Source organism: Hemitrygon akajei, chromosome 28, assembly GCF_048418815.1.
Source record: "Hemitrygon akajei chromosome 28, sHemAka1.3, whole genome shotgun sequence".
Taxonomy (NCBI): Eukaryota; Metazoa; Chordata; class Chondrichthyes; order Myliobatiformes; family Dasyatidae; genus Hemitrygon; species Hemitrygon akajei.
Window position 1 is genome coordinate 8,210,437 of NC_133151.1, and position 17,957 is coordinate 8,228,393.

At 50.3% G+C, this 17,957-nt stretch overlaps 1 protein-coding gene and 1 long non-coding RNA gene across 2 annotated transcripts in view; both read right to left on the reverse strand.

Moving 5' to 3' along the window:
* Positions 1-3,642, reverse strand: part of mus81 (MUS81 structure-specific endonuclease subunit) — a 202,677-nt gene extending 199,035 nt beyond the window's left edge. The window contains exon 1 of the mRNA XM_073031287.1: positions 3,548-3,642. The gene's annotated coding sequence lies outside the window, so the exon portion shown is untranslated. The remainder of the gene's footprint in view (positions 1-3,547) is intronic.
* Positions 3,643-13,985: 10,343 nt separating this feature from the next.
* On the reverse strand, positions 13,986-14,833 carry LOC140717467 (uncharacterized). The gene is made up of 2 exons (XR_012096556.1): positions 14,202-14,833; positions 13,986-14,094 (listed from the first exon to the last, which is right to left on the reverse strand). It is a non-coding gene; the product is annotated as an uncharacterized lncRNA (long non-coding RNA).
* Between the last annotated feature and the right edge of the window lie 3,124 nt (positions 14,834-17,957).

Here is a 17,957-nt window from a genome sequence, read left to right on the forward strand (position 1 = left end):
TGCTCTCTTCTCCAGAGACCCCCACCGTCCAGGCCGTGCTCCCTTCTCCAGAGACCCCCACCGCCCAGGCCGTGCTCCCTTCTCCAGAGACCCCCACCACCCAGGCCGTGCTCCCTTCTCCAGAGACCCCCACCACCCCAGGCCGTGCTCTCTTCTCGCTGCTGCCATCAGGTAGAAGGTACAAGAGCCTCAGGACTCGCACCACCAGGTTCAGGAACAGTTACTACCCCTCAACCATCAGGTAGAAGGTACAGGAGCCTCAGGACTCGGCACCACCAGGTTCAGGAACAGTTATCACCCCTCAACCATCAGGCTCCCGAACAGAAGGGGATAACTTCACTCACTTGCCCATCTATTGAGATGTTCCTACAACCAATGATCTCACTTTAAGGACTCTTTATCTCACGTTCTCGTTATTTATTGCTATTTATTTATATTTGCATTTGCACAGTTTGTTGTCTTCTGCACTCTGGCTGATCGTTCACTGATCCTGGTTACAGTTACTATTCTATAGATTTGCTGAGTACGCCCGCAGGGAAATGAATCTCGGGGTGACGTATATGTACTCTGATAATAAAATTTACTTTTTTTGAAGTTTGAATTAAGACACCAGCAAAACAAACAATCTTGAAATAATAAAAACTAATCCAACGAAAGCTAGCGATTTAATGAAATAACACAAACGAGAGAAAGTCTGCAGATGCTGGAAATCTGAAGCAACACACACAAAGTGCTGGAGGAGCTCAGCAGGCCGGGCAAAAGTGTATAAGCAGTCGATGTTTCGGGCCGATACTCTCCATCAGGTCTCATAGAAATAACAAAGTAGACAGTCTTATCGTACTTAAGCGGTAGCAGATTTAAACGTACTAAGCCAAGCGCCCTTGAACGTATTTAAACGGTAAGAGAAGCGTTCAACAAAAAAATTATCCCCCCCCCCAACTTACTCCATCCTTGAACCTGACAAAAATTGAACTAAAGATCAAGTTTGAATACGTAACTATACTTGTCTCTTCTGTGACAACTTACCCATAATGAACGTGCAACAGGAAGAACAGTACGGACAGACAGAAAATAGATACATGGGGTTTTTGGGGGTTTGGAGGTATAGTGAATAACTTCAGCCACCAGACTTCAGATCTGAATATGGATTGTAGATTAAATTTAAAATACAGCTCTGAACAATGGGTTCCTAAAAGCCGTGAACTACAGTTCATCGGGAGACCCGACGAGGCTGATTAAAGCGCAAGTCGGTGTTTGGGGCGTGGGCGCGAAGAGGGAGCCGTGGAGGAGGGGTGAGGTGTGCGAAGCCGTGAAGTCTGCGTGTAGGGTAAAGGAAGCACCGGAAACGTGGAACCGTCCTCTGGCCTTTCGCACGTAAAATGCCGTGTAGCATTGGGGTCGAGCCAGCCTCCTCCTCCGAAAGGGTCTCCATATGGTGCCTGCGGAGCCTCATTTTTGCTGAATAACGAGACTGCTTCATATCTACCGGCTAAGACTCTCTTTCCTCACCCGACAACAGTCCCTACAATCGCCGTGACCCACTTGCAACCCACAGCCCAGGTTATGATTACAGTAACCCAAATGCCCGGAAGTTGTGCCCACTTGTATACCCACTGCAATCCAAGGGGCAGATGGCACTGACCCACTGCCCACACATTGAGTGCAATAACCACAGGAGACTGTCTTGCACTGCCTGTGAGGAGTTTGCACGTTCTCCCCGTGACCCGATTTCCTCCGGGTGCTCCGGTTCCCCCCCACAATTCAAAGACGCACCGGTTGGTGGGTTAGTTGGTCGTCGTGCATTGACGATATGATGGCATCTGCCCGTCTGGAAGGACAATGGGTGCAGGAGCTCTCCAGGGCCCGAGCCTGGACGGAAGGTACGGAGATCCCGAGATGCCCAGTCGTCAAGCTCCCCCTCTCGGTGGAGTCCAAAGGAAAGCTCAGGAAGCGACACGTTTGGCACTAGCTTGGCTGCGGGAGCTTCTATTACTTACGTCTCCAGCCAAGCCAGCATTTATTGCCCATCCCTAGTTGCCCTTGAGAAGGTGGCGATGAGCTGCCCTCTTGAACCGCTGCAGTCCCTGAGGTGTAGGTTCACCCCCAGTGCTGTTAGGGAGGGGATTCCGTGATTCTGACCCAGCGACAATGAAGGAACGGCGATATGTTTCCGAGTCAGGATGGGGAGTGACTCGGAGGGGGATTTCCCAGTGGTGGTGTTCCCCGGTATCTGCTGTTCTCGTCCTTCTAGACGGTGGTGGTCGTGGGTCTGGGAGGTGCTGCCTCAGGAACTTTGGTGTGTTGTCACAGTGCATCTTGTAGATAGTACACACTGCAGCAACTGTCCGTCGATGGTGGGGGGACTGGATGCTTGTGGAAGGGGTACCGATCGAGTGAGCTGCCTCGTACTGGACAGTGTCGAGCTTCTCGAGTGTTGATGGAGGCTTCACTCATCCAGGCGAGGGGCGAGTATTCCATTACACTCCTGACCTGAGCCTTGTCGATGGTGGACGGGCTCTGGGGAGTTGGGAGGTGAGTTACACAGGATTGCTAGGCTTTGACCTGCTCTGGTAGCCACGGTGTTTATATTTCTAGACCAGTTCAGTTTCCTGTTGATGGTCACCCCCGGGATGTTGGCAGTAGGGGTTTCAGTGATGGTGATGCCACTGAATGTCGAGGGATGATGGTTCGAGCCTCTCCTGTTGGAGATGGTCATCGCCCGGCACTAGTGTGGCTTGAATGTTACTTGCCACTTGTCAGCCCAAGCCTGGATATTGTCCAGGTCCTGCCGCATTAGGGTATGAACCGCTTCACCATCTGAGGAGTCACGAACGGTGAGGAACGTTGCGCAGTCATCTGCAAACATCCCCACTTCTGACCTTACGATGGAAGGAAGGTCATTGATGAAGCAGCTGAAGATGGTTGGTCCTAGGATACTTCCCTGAGGAACTCCTGCAGTGATGTCCTGGGGATGAGACGATGGACCTCCAACCATCTTCCTTTGTGTCAGGTACGATTCCAACCAGCGGAGGGGTTCACCTCCCCCACCACGTCAATTCCCATCGACTCCATCTTAGCTGCCGGGAGGACGTTCAGTGACGTCCAGCCTCCTTAGGGGGCTCCACTCCGGATCTGCTGTCTGGGTTTTACCCCCGTAGTCTTCGTCTCCCCCGAGGCTGCTCACAGGGCAGTGGGGTTACTTACCCAGAGCTGGGAGAAGATCGGGGGTGGTGGGGGGGGTCGCAGGGCTGGAGGGCCTACACCACACTGTATCTCAATTTAAAAAAAATCTCCTCCCTCCCACCTCTGGGTCATTCTCTGTGCCCACGGGCCCTTTCCGGATAACAAGAAGGGGTTAAAATCCGTTAACTCTTTATGTACGTGTATATCAACATACACCGCCCTGAGATTCATTTTCTTGCGGGCATTCACAATAGAACAAAGGAATAAGATGGAATCAGTGACGAAATACACTGACAAGCTGCCAACGTGCAAAAGGCAGGCAGCGCAAATATTAAGAAAGAGATCGATATATATACATACGTACCGAGGACACGAGTCGTAGTATCCTTGAAGGTGAGTCTGTGGGTCGTGGAATCAGTTCAGAGTTGAGGTGAGTGAAGTCAGGAGCCTGATGGTTGTGTCCCTGAACCAGGCGGGGTGGAACCTTCTCCTCCATGGCAGCAGCCGGACGGCCTGGATGGTGGGGGTCCGATGCGGCTTTCCGGTGGCCGGGCTCCCCGCGGACGCACTGGATGGTATCTGCCCCTTCCTGTAGGCTTTCCCATTCCTGGGCGTTGTTGCTCCCGTACCAGCCAGGAGACTCTCCGCTGTGGATCTACAGAAGTTTGTCAAAGTTTTAGAAGACATAATAACACACACAAAATGCTGGTGGGACGCAGCAGGCCAGGCAGCATCTATAGGGAGAAGCGCTGTCGACGTTTCGGGCCGAGACCCTTCGTCAGGACTCAAAACAGGTTCAATACCGCCCCCTGCTGACCAGGAGGATTCAGGAGAGTGGTCCCAACATTTAAAACAGGTTCAATGCCGCCCCCTGCTGACCAGGAGGATTCAGGAGAGTGGTCCCAACATCTAAAACAGGTTCAATGCCGCCCCCTGCTGACCAGGAGGATTCAGGAGAGTGGTCCCAACATCTAAAACAGGTTCAATGCCGCCCCCTGCTGACCAGGAGGATTCAGGAGAGTGGTCCCAACATCTAAAACAGGTTCAATACCGCCCCCTGCTGGCCAGGAGGATTCAGGAGAGTGGTCCCAACATCTAAAACAGGTTCAATGCCGCCCCCTGCTGACCGGGAGGATTCAGGAGAGTGGTCCCAACATCTAAAACAGGTTCAATGCCGCCCCCTGCTGACCAGGAGGATTCAGGAGAGTGGTCCCAACATCTAAAACAGGTTCAATACCACCCCCTGCTGACCAGGAGGATTCAGGAGAGTGGTCCCAACATCTAAAACAGGTTCAATGCCGCCCACTGCTGACCGGGAGGATTCAGGAGAGTGGTCCCAACATCTAAAACAGGTTCAATACCGCCCCCTGCTGACCAGGAGGATTCAGGAGAGTGGTCCCAACATCTAAAACAGGTTCAATACCGCCCCCTGCTGACCAGGAGGATTCAGGAGAGTGGTCCCAACATCTAAAACAGGTTCAATACCGCCCCCTGCTGACCAGGAGGATTCAGGAGAGTGGTCCCAACATCTAAAACAGGTTCAATGCCGCCCCCTGCTGACCGGGAGGATTCAGGAGAGTGGTCCCAACATCTAAAACAGGTTCAATACCGCCCCCTGCTGACCAGGAGGATTCAGGAGAGTGGTCCCAACGTCTAAAACAGGTTCAATACCCCCCCCCCCTGCTGACCAGGAGGATTCAGGAGAGTGGTCCCAACATCTAAAACAGGTTCAATGCCGCCCCCTGCTGACCAGGAGGATTCAGGAGAGTGGTCCCAACATTTAAAACAACACACACAAAATGCTGGTGGGACGCAGCAGGCCAGGCAGCATCTATAGGGAGAAGCGCTGTCGACGTTTCGGGCCGAGACCCTTCGTCAGGACTCGAAACAAGTTCAATACCGCCCCCTGCTGACCGGGAGGATTCAGGAGAGTGGTCCCAACATCTAAAACAGGTTCAATACCGCCCCCTGCTGACCAGGAGGATTCAGGAGAGTGGTCCCAACATCTAAAACAGGTTCAATGCCGCCCCCTGCTGACCGGGAGGATTCAGGAGAGTGGTCCCAACATCTAAAATAGGTTCAATACCGCCCCCTGCTGACCAGGAGGATTCAGGAGAGTGTCCCAACATCTAAAACAGGTTCAATGCCGCCCCCTGCTGACCAGGAGGATTCAGGAGAGTGGTCCCAACATCTAAAACAGGTTCAATACCGCCCCCTGCTGACCAGGAGGATTCAGGAGAGTGGTCCCAACATCTAAAACAGGTTCAATGCCGCCCCCTGCTGACCAGGAGGATTCAGGAGAGTGGTCCCAACATTTAAAACAACACACACAAAATGCTGGTGGGACGCAGCAGGCCAGGCAGCATCTATACGGAGAAGCACTGTCGACGTTTCGGGCCGAGACCCTTCGTCAGGACTAACTGAAAGAAAAGACAGTAAGAGATTTGAAAGTGGGAGGGGGAGGGGGAGATCCGAAATGATAGGAGAAGACCAGAGGGGGAGGGATGAAGCTAAGAGCTGGAAAGTTGATTGGCAAAAGGGATACACATCATCCCATGATCCTTTCCCTTCTCCAGCTGTGTAGGGAGAGTCAGCTTCATTCCTCCCCCTCCGGTCTTCTCCCATCATTTTGGATCTCCCCCTTCCCCTCCCACTTTCAAATCTGTTACTATCTCTTCTTTCAGTTAGTCCTGATGAAGGGTCTCGGCCCGAAACATCGACTGTACTTTTTCCTATAGACGCTGCCTGGCCTGCTGTGTTCCACCAGCATTTTGTGTGTGGTGCTTGAATTTCCAGCATCTGCAGATTTCCTCATGTTTGCTTTTAGAAGACATACCAAAGTTTTAGAAGACATACCAAAGTTTTAGAGGACATACTAAAGTTTTAGAAGACATACCAAAGTTTTAGAAGACATACCAAAGTTTTAGAGGACATACTAAAGTTTTAGAAGACATACCAAAGTTTTAGAGGACATACTAAAGTTTTAGAAGACATACCAAAGTTTTAGAAGACATACCAAAGTTTTAGAAGACATACCAAAGTTTTAGAGGACATACTAAAGTTTTAGAGGACATACTAAAGTTTTAGAAGACATACCAAAGTTTTAGAGGACATACTAAAGTTTTAGAAGACATACCAAAGTTTTAGAAGACATACCAAAGTTTTAGAGGACATACTAAAGTTTTAGAAGACATACCAAAGTTTTAGAAGACATACCAAAGTTTTAGAGGACATACTAAAGTTTTAGAAGACATACCAAAGTTTTAGAGGACATACCAAAGTTTTAAAGGACATACTAAAGTTTTAGAGGACATACTAAAGTTTTAGAAGACATACCAAAGTTTTAGAAGGCATGCTAAAGCTGCACAAACTTAGAAGCAAGTAGAGACGTTGTCATGCCTTCTTTGTCTTGATACTTACACAGCTCTTCTGAAATGATATCACCAAGGAATTTCAAGTGGATCGCCACCTCCGATCCCCTAATGAGGACTGGCCCCCAGTTTCTTCCTCCTGTAGTCAATAATCAGCTCTTCGGTTTTGCTGACGTGGAATGAGAGGACAGTGCCAGGAATGGAGGATTTGAGTTTCGAAGGACAGACTGGATAAACGCAAGAGATTCTGCAGATGCTGGAAATCCAGAGCAACACACACACACATAGACACACAAAATGCTGGAGGAACTCAGCAGGCCAGGCGTCATCTAGAGAGCGGAATAACCAGCCGAAGTTTCTGACCGAGACTCTTTATCAGGACTGGAAGAGGTCCTGATTAGAGATCTCGACTGTTTACTCTTTTCCATGGATGCTGCCTGGCCTGCTGTGTTCCTCCAGCATTTTGTGTGTGTGTTGCTTGGATTTCCAACATCTGCAGATTTTCTCTTGTTTGGGAAGAGGTCAGATCATTTTTCCCTCAGGAGCGCAAGAAGCTCGTAAGTTTATAAATCATGAGAGGCATAAATAAAGTGAATGAAAAGTTGTTTTTTTTTCCAGGGTAGGGTAGTCTAAAGCTAGAGGTGAAGGTTTAGGGTGAGAGGGGGAAATTTAAGGGGAACAACTTATTCCACACAGAGGGTGGTGGGTTTGCCGAACGAGCCACTGGTGGCAGTGGTGGAGGTGCGTAAAAGTAACGATGTTTAGAATACATTTGGCCGGCTGGTGGTGTAGTGGCATCAGCACTGGACTTCAAGGCAGAAGGTCCTGGGTTCAAACCCCAGCCTGGGCAGCGGCAGTATCTGCGTGGAAGAAAGGCCTGGCATGCCGTAACTTGCCACGAAAACCCTATGGACCGACTGAACCACAACAGAATACGTTTGGATGTCTAAATCAGGTTTAATATCTCCGGCATGGACTCGTGAAATTTGTCTTTGCAGCAGCAGTGTGATGCAAAACATCATAAGAAAAAACAGTAAGAATAATAGTTAAATAAGTAGTGGAAAAACAGAAATAAAGAAGTACTGAGGTAGTGTTCATGGGTTCAATGTCCATTCAGAAATCGGATGGCAGAGGGGAAGAAGCTGTTCCTGAATCACTGAGTTTGTGCCTTCAGGCTCCTGTACCTCCTCCCTGATGGCAGAGGGGAAGAAGCTGTTCCTGAATCACTGAGTTTGTGCCTTCAGGCTCCTGTACCTCCTCCCTGATGGCAGAGGGGAAGAAGCTGTTCCTGAATCACTGAGTTTGTGCCTTCAGGCTCCTGTACCTCCTCCCTGATGGCAGAGGGGAAGAAGCTGTTCCTGAATCGTTGAGTGTGTGTCTTCAGGCTTCTGTACCTCCTCCCTGATGGCAGAGGGGAAGAAGCTGTTCCTGAATCATTGACTGTGTGTCTTCAGGCTCCTGTACCTCCTCCCTGATGGCAGAGGGGAAGAAGCTGTTCCTGAATCATTGAGTGTGTGTCTTCAGGCTCCTGTACCTCCTCCCTGATGGCAGAGGGGAAGAAGCTGTTCCTGAATCATTGAGTGTGTGTCTTCAGGCTCCTGTACCCCCTCCCTGATGGCAGAGGGGAAGAAGCTGTTCCTGAATCACTGAGTGTGTGTCTTCAGGCTCCTGTACCTCCTCCCTGATGGCAGAGGGGAAGAAGCTGTTCCTGAATCACTGAGTGTGTGCCTTCAGGCTCCTGTACCTCCTCCCTGATGGCAGAGGGGAAGAAGCTGTTCCTGAATCGTTGAGTGTGTGCCTTCAGGCTTCTGTACCTCCTCCCTGATGGCAGAGGGGAAGAAGCTGTTCCTGAATCGCTGAGTGTGTGTCTTCAGGCTCCTGTACCTCCTCCCTGATGGCAGAGGGGAAGAAGCTGTTCCTGAATCGCTGAGTGTGTGCCTTCAGGCTCCTGTACCTCCTCCCTGATGGCAGAGGGGAAGAAGCTGTTCCTGAATCGCTGAGTGTGTGCCTTCAGGCTCCTGTACCCCCTCCCTGATGGCAGAGGGGAAGAAGCTGTTCCTGAATCGTTGAGTGTGTGTCTTCAGGCTCCTGTACCTCCTCCCTGATGGCAGAGAGGAAGAAGCTGTTCCTGAATCGCTGAGTGTGTGTCTTCAGGCTCCTGTACCCCCTCCCTGATGGCAGAGGGGAAGAAGCTGTTCCTGAATCGTTGAGTGTGTGTCTTCAGGCTCCTGTACCTCCTCCCTGATGGCAGAGAGGAAGAAGCTGTTCCTGAATCGTTGAGTGTGTGCCTTCAGGCTCCTGTACCTCCTCCCTGATGGCAGAGAGGAAGAAGCTGTTCCTGAATCGTTGAGTGTGTGCCTTCAGGCTCCTGTTCCTCCTTCCTGATGGTAACAATGAGAAGAGAGCATGACCTGGATGCTGGGGGTCCTTAATGATGGACGCTGCCTTTCTGAGACACCGTTCCTTGAAGATGTCCCGGATATCATTACCATTATAGTTTATTGTCACCAATTGACACTAGAGCGTACAATCATCACAGTGACATTTGATTATGCGTTTCGTGCTCCCTGAAGTACAAATCGAAGTAACTAACATAAAAATTTAAATTATAAATCATAATTAGAAAATAGAAAAGGGAAAGTAAGGTAGTGCAAGTCAGGCCCGGATATTTGGAAGGTACGGCCCAGATCCGGGTCAGGATCCGTTCGGCAGTCTTATCACAGTTGGAAAGAAGCTGTTCCCAAATCTGGCCGTACGAATCTTCAAGCTCCTGAACCTTCTCCCAGAGGGAAGAGGGACAAGAAGTGTGTTGGCTGGATGGGTCGTGTCCTTGATTATCCTGGTAGCACTGCTCCGACAGCGTGCGGTGTGAAGTGAGTCCAAGGATGGAAGATTGGTTTGTGCGATGTGCTGGGCTGTGTTCACGATCTTCTGCAGCTTCTTCCGGTCTTGGACAGGACAACTTCCATACCAGGTTGTGAAGCACCCTAGAAGAACGCTTTCTACGGTGCACCTATAGAAATCAGTGAGGGTTTTAAGGGACAGGCCAAATTTCTTCAGCTTTCTCAGGAAGTAAAGGTGCTGGTGGGCCTTTACTACAGAGAGGTACATGGATAGGAGAGATTTAGAGGATGAGGAGTCAAACAGAGTTTGGCACTTTGTGTTTCTGTGTGATAACACACTGATGTCTCAGCTAAAGTTCAGGAGAGCAGCTGTATTCTACTCCGCCAGCAGATGGCGCCAGCGTCCTTCTTCATGGAGTTGGATAAGAGAACTTCATCACACCGTGCCCGGGCTAGCTGCGGTCAGCGGCCACTTTATCAAGTAGCTCCTGTTCGTGCGTCCTTGATCTTCTGCTGCTGTAGCCCGTCCACTTCAAGCCTCGACGTGTTGTGCGTTCAGAGATGCTCTTCCGCACGCCACCGTAGTAACGTGTGGTTATCTGAGTTCCTGTCAGCTTGAGCCAGTCTGGCCGTTCTCCCCGACCTCTCTCTCGTTAACAAGGTCTTTCCGTCCACAGACCTGCCGCTCGCAGGGTGTTTTTCCTTGGTTATCGCGTCGTTCTCTGTAAACTCCCACTCAGGATCAATAAAGTACTTATTCTTATTCTTATTAAACTCTAGGGACTGTTGATCGTGAAAATCCCAGCAGTTTCTAAGATACTCGAACCACCCCATCTGGCACCAACACGGTCAAAGTCACTCAGACCGAAGTTTCTTCCCCATTCTGATGTTTGGACTGAACAACAACAGAGCCTCTTGACCGTGCTTGCATGCTCTAATGTGATCGGCTAACGAGCAGGTGTGGAGGTGTACCTAGGCCGGGTGCTCGCTAAACCCATTTACCAGAACCTGCTCCATAACCTTCCAAGCCCCAGTGAGTCCAGCGCTCACTCAGACGCTATTTATGGACAGCATTCCGACAGGCTGCATCACGGTCTGGTATGGAGGGGCGACTGCACAGGACCGAAAGAAGCTGCAGAGGGTTGTAAATCTAGTCCGCTCCATCTTGGGTACTAGCGTACAAAGTACCCAGGACATCTTCAGGGAGCGGTGTCTCAGAAAGGCAGCATCCATTATTAAGGACCTCCAGCACCCAGGGCATGCCCTTTTCTCACTGTTACCATCAGGGAGGAGGTACAGAAGCCTGAAGGCACACACTCAGTGATTCAGGAACAGCTTCTTCCCCTCTGCCATCAGGGAGGAGGTACAGGAGCCTGAAGGCACACACTCAGCGACTCAGGAACAGCTTCTTCCCCTCTGCCATCAGGGAGGAGGTACAGGAGCCTGAAGACACACACTCAGCGATTCAGGAACAGCTTCTTCCCCTCTGCCATCAGGGAGGAGGTACAGGAGCCTGAAGACACACACTCAGCGACTCAGGAACAGCTTCTTCCCCTCTGCCATCAGGGAGGAGGTACAGGAGCCTGAAGACACACACTCAGCGATTCAGGAACAGCTTCTTCCCCTCTGCCATCCGATTCCTGAATGGACATTGAAGCTTTGGACACTACCTCACTTTTCAAATATATAGCATTTCTGTTTCTGCATGATTTTTAATCTATTCAATATACGTTATACTGTAATTAATATACTTACTTTCTATTATTATTTTTTCTTCTATATTATGTATTGCATTGAACTGCTGCTAAGTTAACAACTTGGTGATAATAAACCTGATTCTGAAATTTGAGAGAGTTTTGCTCCCATCTGCCACCCAGCCAGCTCATCGAACTAAACTTTTCATTTCTCATCTCCACATCTCTGCTCCCCCACCACTCCAGTTTTAGATGCCTCTGTGACAGGGAGAAGCTCTTTACTGTCTATGTGCACCTCCCTCGGGTCATCTCTACACACTCGGCCCCCTGTTCTCCCAGGGACTACTGTCTGTCTTGAACGTGCACGGAGAATAAATGAGGAGTCAGTAAATATGATGTATTTGTTCAGTTTCGGGTCTTTTTATACAGTCCCACGTGCACCAGGATCGAGATGGCCTGGTCTTCAAAATTCAAAGTAAATTTTATTATCAGAATCGCCATATACAGCCCGAGATTCATTTCCCCGCGGGCATCCTCAGCAAATCTATAGAATAGTAACTGTAAACAGGATCAGTGAAAGATCAGCCAGAGTGCAGAAGACAACAAAACTCTGCAAATGCAAATATAAATAAATGGCAATAAATAACGAGAACACGAGATAAAGAGTCCGTAAAGTGAGATCACTTGTTGTGGGGACATCTCAATGGATGGGCAAGTGAGTGTAGTTATCCCCCTTTTGTTCGGGAGCCTGATGGTTGAGGGGTAGTAACTGTTCCTGAACCTGGTGGTGCGAGTCCTGAGGCTCTTGTACCTTCTACCTGATGGCAGCAGTGAGAAGAGAGCACGGCCTGGGTGGTGGGGGTCTCTGGAGAAGAGAGCACGGCCTTGGGGGGTGGGGGTCTCTGGAGAAGAGAGCACGGCCTGGGTGGTGGGGGTCTCTGGAGAAGGGAGCACGGCCTGGGTGGTGGGGGTCTCTGGAGAAGGGAGCACGGCCTGGGTGGTGGGGGTCTCTGGAGAAGGGAGCACGGCCTGGGTGGTGGGGGGTCTCTGGAGAAGAGAGCACGGCCTGGGGGGGTGGGGGTCTCTGATGATGGACGCTGCTTTCCAACAACAGAGTTTCATGTAGACGTGCTCAGTAGTTGGGAGGGCTTTACCCGTGATGGATGGGCCGGATCCACTACCTTCTGTGGGATTTTCCGTTGAAGGGACTGGTGTTTACATACCAGGCTGTGACACAGCCAGTCAATACATGCCCCACCACACACCTACAGAAGCTTGTCAAAGTTTTGGATGTCCTGCTGAATCTCCGCAGACTCCTGAGGAAGTAGAGGCACTGCTGTGCTTTCTTCACAATTGCACTCACGTGCTGGGCCCAGGACGGGTCCTCTGAAATAGTAAAAACCAGGAATTTAAAGTTGCCGACCCTCCCCACCTCTGATCCTCCGATGAGAACCTCTGGAACTGGTTTCCCTCTCCTGAGATCTACAATCCTTGGTCTCGCTGACATTGAGCGAGGGGTTGTTGTTATGACACCACTCGGACCAGATTTTCAATCTCCCTCCTGTGCGCTGATTCATCACCACCTTGGATTTGGCCCGCAACAGTGGAGTCGTCAGCAAACTCGTACACGGCGTTGGAGCTGTGTTCAGCCGCACGGTCGTAGGTGTAAAGAGAGTGGAGCCGGAGGGAGGGGGGGGGGGGTGGCGAGCACACAGTCTGGTGGTGCTCCTGCGCCGATGGAGATCGAGGAGATGTTGCCAATCCCAAAGTGAAATGTCATTAGTCAGGGAATCGCGCAACACACACAAAATGCCGGAGGAACTCAGCAGGTCAGACAGCATCCGTGGGGAAGTCGACGTTTCGGGCCGAGACCCTTCGTCAGGGCTGAGAAGGAAGTGGGAAGTTGCCAGAATAGAGAGGAGGGGGGATGAGGCTAGCCGGAAGGTGATCGGGGAAGCCAGGAGGGTGAGGAAGAGCAGGAAGGGGGGGGGGGGTGGGGGAAGGAGGGGAGTAATAGGGAGATGCAAAGTAGTAAAAGGTGCAAAAGTGGGAAATAGAGGAAGGTGGGTGGGGGGGGAGCGAATTTGTTCATCGGGAGAAGTCGATGTTCACGCCATCGGGTTGGAGGCTACCCAGATGGAATATGAGGTGTCGCTCCTCCACCCCGAGGGGGGGCCTCACACCTGGGCACAGGAGGAGGCCACGGACCAACACATTGCAATGGACGTCCTGGTAAATCTTCACTGCACCCTACGCAAAGCCCCCACGTCCGAACAGGGCTGAACACAATGCTCCCGAGCGTGGCCGGACCAGGGACTTACAGAGCCGCAGCGTAACTCAAAAGCCCGAGTAATGGAGGCCAGCACACCGTACACCCCCTTGGCCAGCCCATCCGGCCTCGGTGCCTCTCCCTGGTGAATACTGAAGCCAAGTTTTCATTCAGGACCGTCCCCTACCTCCAGGCACACCTTTCGTCTGTTATCCCTTCCCGCACTCGAGTGCTTTCCTTAATCCCACTTCACCCCGGCCCCTGCAATACCGTGCTCGGCAGAAGCGGCTCAGTGTCACCGCAGGCGGCGGCATTACCGCACGCCTCCAGCAGGGGGCAGCGTGTCAGATCCAGCCCGGCCGCTCGCTGCCGCCCCCAGGAAGAGCCCGGTTCGATCCCGACCCCCGGCACTGTCCGCCCGCAGGAGGGGGCGGGGGTTTCCCCAGGGGAGAAAGCATTCTGACCCGTTGCACCGCGACCTGGCGTGGGAACTCCCAACGCAGGAGGCTCTGTAAGAGAGAGGCGGGACTCCATCCAATTCCAACCTGGATCTCCTAAATCAGGTTTATTGTCACCGACAGGTCGCCAAGTTCGTCGCTTTGCGGCAGCAGCACAGGATACAGCGTCAATTACAACTGAAGTTTTATTTAATTGGTGCGATAAGAGAGCAGAATTAGTGAGGTAGTGTTCACTGCCCGTCCAGAAAGCTGATGGCGGAGGGGAAGAATCTGCCCCTGAATCGTTGAGTGCGTCTCTTCAGGCCCCTGCACCTCCTCCCTGATGGGGGCAATGAGGAAAGGGCACGTCCTGGGTGGTGGGGGTCCTTAATGATGGACACCGCCTTCTGCAGGTGACCTCGATGGTGGGGAGGAGTTGGCCGAGTTTATAACCCTCTTACGAACTTGTGCAGTGGCGCCCAAAGGTCAAGACTCAACCCCTCTTGAACCGACCCGGGGAAAAAAAATCCTAACACTACTTCAGTCTGACTTTCTTTCCCTCTCAACGTTATGTCTATTCTTCAGTCTAATTTATGCACAATTTATGTTGATTTATGCACACCCCAACTTTTCATGCACAGGCAAATTTTTTTTTTAGGGCATTGATGACCTGGGTATATTCATCCAAAATTTGAACCGTCTTGAGGGTCAGAATAAGCTCAATGGGCCGAAGGGTTTGTTTCCAGACAGTTTCCAAAGGTCACATTTTCAGTCAGAGCCTCTGTAACCAGGCAGCCTCCCCATCTTGCTCAAGAATGGGTTACAAACGAGGGCTTGTCACGAGGCCTGGATTGACCCTCTGGAATCGGCGGTCTCTCTCCAACCGCCCCCCCCCCCCCCATCCCGCTCCCTCTGAATTTCCCCCCGATTCGTGTCTGGTTCGCTTTGAAACCGGGACTCCCGCTCGGTCCTGGCCTTGGTAACCGGGGTGGGGGGGGGAGGGGTTTGATGGACGGCTGGAATTCCCAGAATCCTGAATCCACTGAATCCAGTTCCGGGCGCACCCCTGCTCGTACCTTTAGAAACATAGAAAATACGTGCAGGAGTAGGCCATTCGGCCCTTCGAGCCTGCACCGCCATTCAGTATGATCATGGCTGATCATCCAACTCAGAACCCTGTACCTGCTTTCTCTCCATACCCCCTGATCCCTTTAGCCACAAGGGCCATATCTAACTTCCTCTTAAATATAGCCAATGAACCGGCCTCAAATGTTTCCTGTGGCAGAGAATTCCACAGATTCACCACTCTCTGTGTGAAGAAGTTTTTCCTCATCTCGGTCCTAAAAGGCTTCCCCTTTATCCTTAAACTGTGACCCCTCGTTCTGGACTTCCCCAACATCAGATACAATCTTCCTGCATCTAGCCTGTCCAATCCCTTTAGAATTTTATACGTTTCAATAAGATCCCCCCTCAATCTTCTAAATTCTAGTGAGTATAAGCCTAGTCAATCCAGTCTTTCTTCATATGAAAGTCCTGCCATCCCAGGAATCAATCTGGTGAACCTTCTCTGTACTCCCTCTACGGCAAGAATGTCTTTCCTCAGATTAGGGGACCAAACTGGAGAGTGGCTAATGTTGTCCCACTTTTCAAGAAAGGAGGGAGAGAGAAAACAGGGAATTATAGACCGGCCAGCCTGACGTCAGTGGTGGGAAAGATGCTGGAGTCAATTATAAAAGAGGAAATTACGACACATTTGGATAGCAGTAGAAGGATCAGTCCGAGTCAGCATGGATTTATGAAGGGAAAATCATGCTTGACTAATCTTCTGGAGTTTTTTGAGGATGTAACTATGAAAATGGACAAGGGAGTGCCAGTGGATGTAGTGTACCTGGACTTCCAGAAAACTTTTGATAAAGCCCCACATAGGAGATTAGTGGGCAAAATTAGGGCACATGGTATTGGGGCAGAGTACTGACATGGATTGAAAATTGGCTGGCTGACAGAAAACAAAGAGTAGTGATTAACGGGTCCCTTTCGGAATGGCAGGCTGTGACCAGTGGGGTACTGCAAGGTTCAGTGCTGGGACCGCAGCTGTTTACAATATACATGAATGATTTAGGTGAAGGGATTAAAAGTAACATTAGCAAATTTGCTGATGACACAAAGCTGGGTGGCAGTGTGAAATGTCAGGAGGATGTTATGAGAATGCAGGGTGACTTGGACAGGTTGGGTGAGTGGGCAAATGTATGGCAGATGCAGTTTCATGTGATGGCAAGAACTTTGGTGGCAAGAACAGGAGGGCAGATTACTATCTAAATGGAGTCAAGTTAGGAAAAGGGGAAGTACAACGAGATCTAGGTGTTCTTGTACATCAGTCAATGAAAGCAAGCATGCAGGTACAGCAGGCAGTGAAGAAAGCTAATGGCATGTTGGCCTTCATAACAAGGGGAGTTGAGTGTAGGAGCAAAGAGGTCCTTCTGCAGCTGTACAGGGCCCTGGTGAGACCCCACCTGGAGTATTGTGTGCAGTTTTGGTCTCCAAATTTGAGGAAGTACATTCTTGCTATTGAGGGAGTGCAGTGTAGGTTCACAAGGTTAATTCCCGGAATGGCGGGACTGTCATATGTTGAAAGATTAGAGCGACTGGGCTTGTATACACTGGAATTTAGAAGGATGAGAGGGGATCTGATTGAAACATATAAGATTATTAAGGGATTGGACACACTGGAGGCAGGAAACATGTTCCCAATGTTGGGGGAGTCCAGAACTAGAGGCCACAGTTTAAGAATAAGGGGTAGGCCATTTAGAACAGAGATGCAGAAAAACTTTTTCACCCAGAGAGTGGTGGATATGTGGAATGCTCTGCCCCAGAAGGCAGTGGAGGCCAAGTCTCTGGATGCATTCAAGAGAGAGTTAGATAGAGCTCTTACAGATAGCAGGGTCAAGGGATATGGGGAGAGGGCAGGAATGGGGTACCGATTGTGTATGATCAGCCATGATCACAGTGAATGGTGGTGCTGGCTAGAAGGGCCGAATGGCCTACTCCTGCACCTACCGTCTATTGTCTAAAACTGCACACAATACTCTAGGTGCGGTCTCACCAAGGCCTTGTACAACTGCAGTAGAACCTCCCTGCTCCTGTACTCAAATCCTTTTGCTATGAATGCCAACATACCATTTGTCTTTTTCTCCGCCTGCTGTACCTGCATGCCCACCTTCAATGACTGGTGTACAATGACACCCAGGTCTCGTTGTACCTCCCCTTTTCCTAATCGGCCACCATTCAGATAATAATCTGTTTTCCTGTTCTTGCAACCAAAGTGGATAACCTCACATTTATCCACATTAAATTGCATCTGCCATGAATTTGCCCACTCACCTAACCTATCCAAGTCACCCTGCATCATCTTAGCATCCTCCTCACAGCTAACACCGCCGCCTAGCTTCGTGTCATCCACAAACTTGGAGATGCTGCATTTAATTCCCTCATCTAAATCATTAATATATTGTAAACAACTGGGGTCCCAGCACTGAGCCTTGCGGTACCCCACTGGTCACTGCCTGCCATTCTGAAAAGGTCCCGTTTACTCCCACTCTTTGCTTCCTGTCTGCCAACCAATTCTCTATCCACATCAATACCATACCCCCAATACCGTGTGCTTTAAGTTTGCAAACTAATCTCCTGTGTGGGACCTTGTCAAAAGCCTTTTGAAAATCCAAATATACCACATCCACTGGCTCTCCCCTATCCACTCTACTAGTTACATCCTCAAAAAATTCTATAAGATTCATCAGACATGATTTTCCTTTCACAAATCCATGCTGACTTTGTCCGATAATTTCACCTCTTTCCAAATGTGCTGTTATCACATCTTTGATAACCGACTCTACCATTCTCCCCACCACCGATGTCAGACTAACCGGTCTATAATTCCCCAGTTTCTCTCTCCCTCCTTTTTTAAAAAGTGGGGTTACATTAGCCACCCTCCAATCCTCAGGAACTAATCCAGAATCTAAGGAGTTTTGAAAAATTGTCACTAATGCATCCACTATTTCTTTACCTTTAATATTTCTCTATCACTATTTCACCCGGTGAACGCGCTCCTGGGTTCCCTTACCACCGCCGCAACGTCAATGAACTCCGAGTACCTTCCCCCCGCC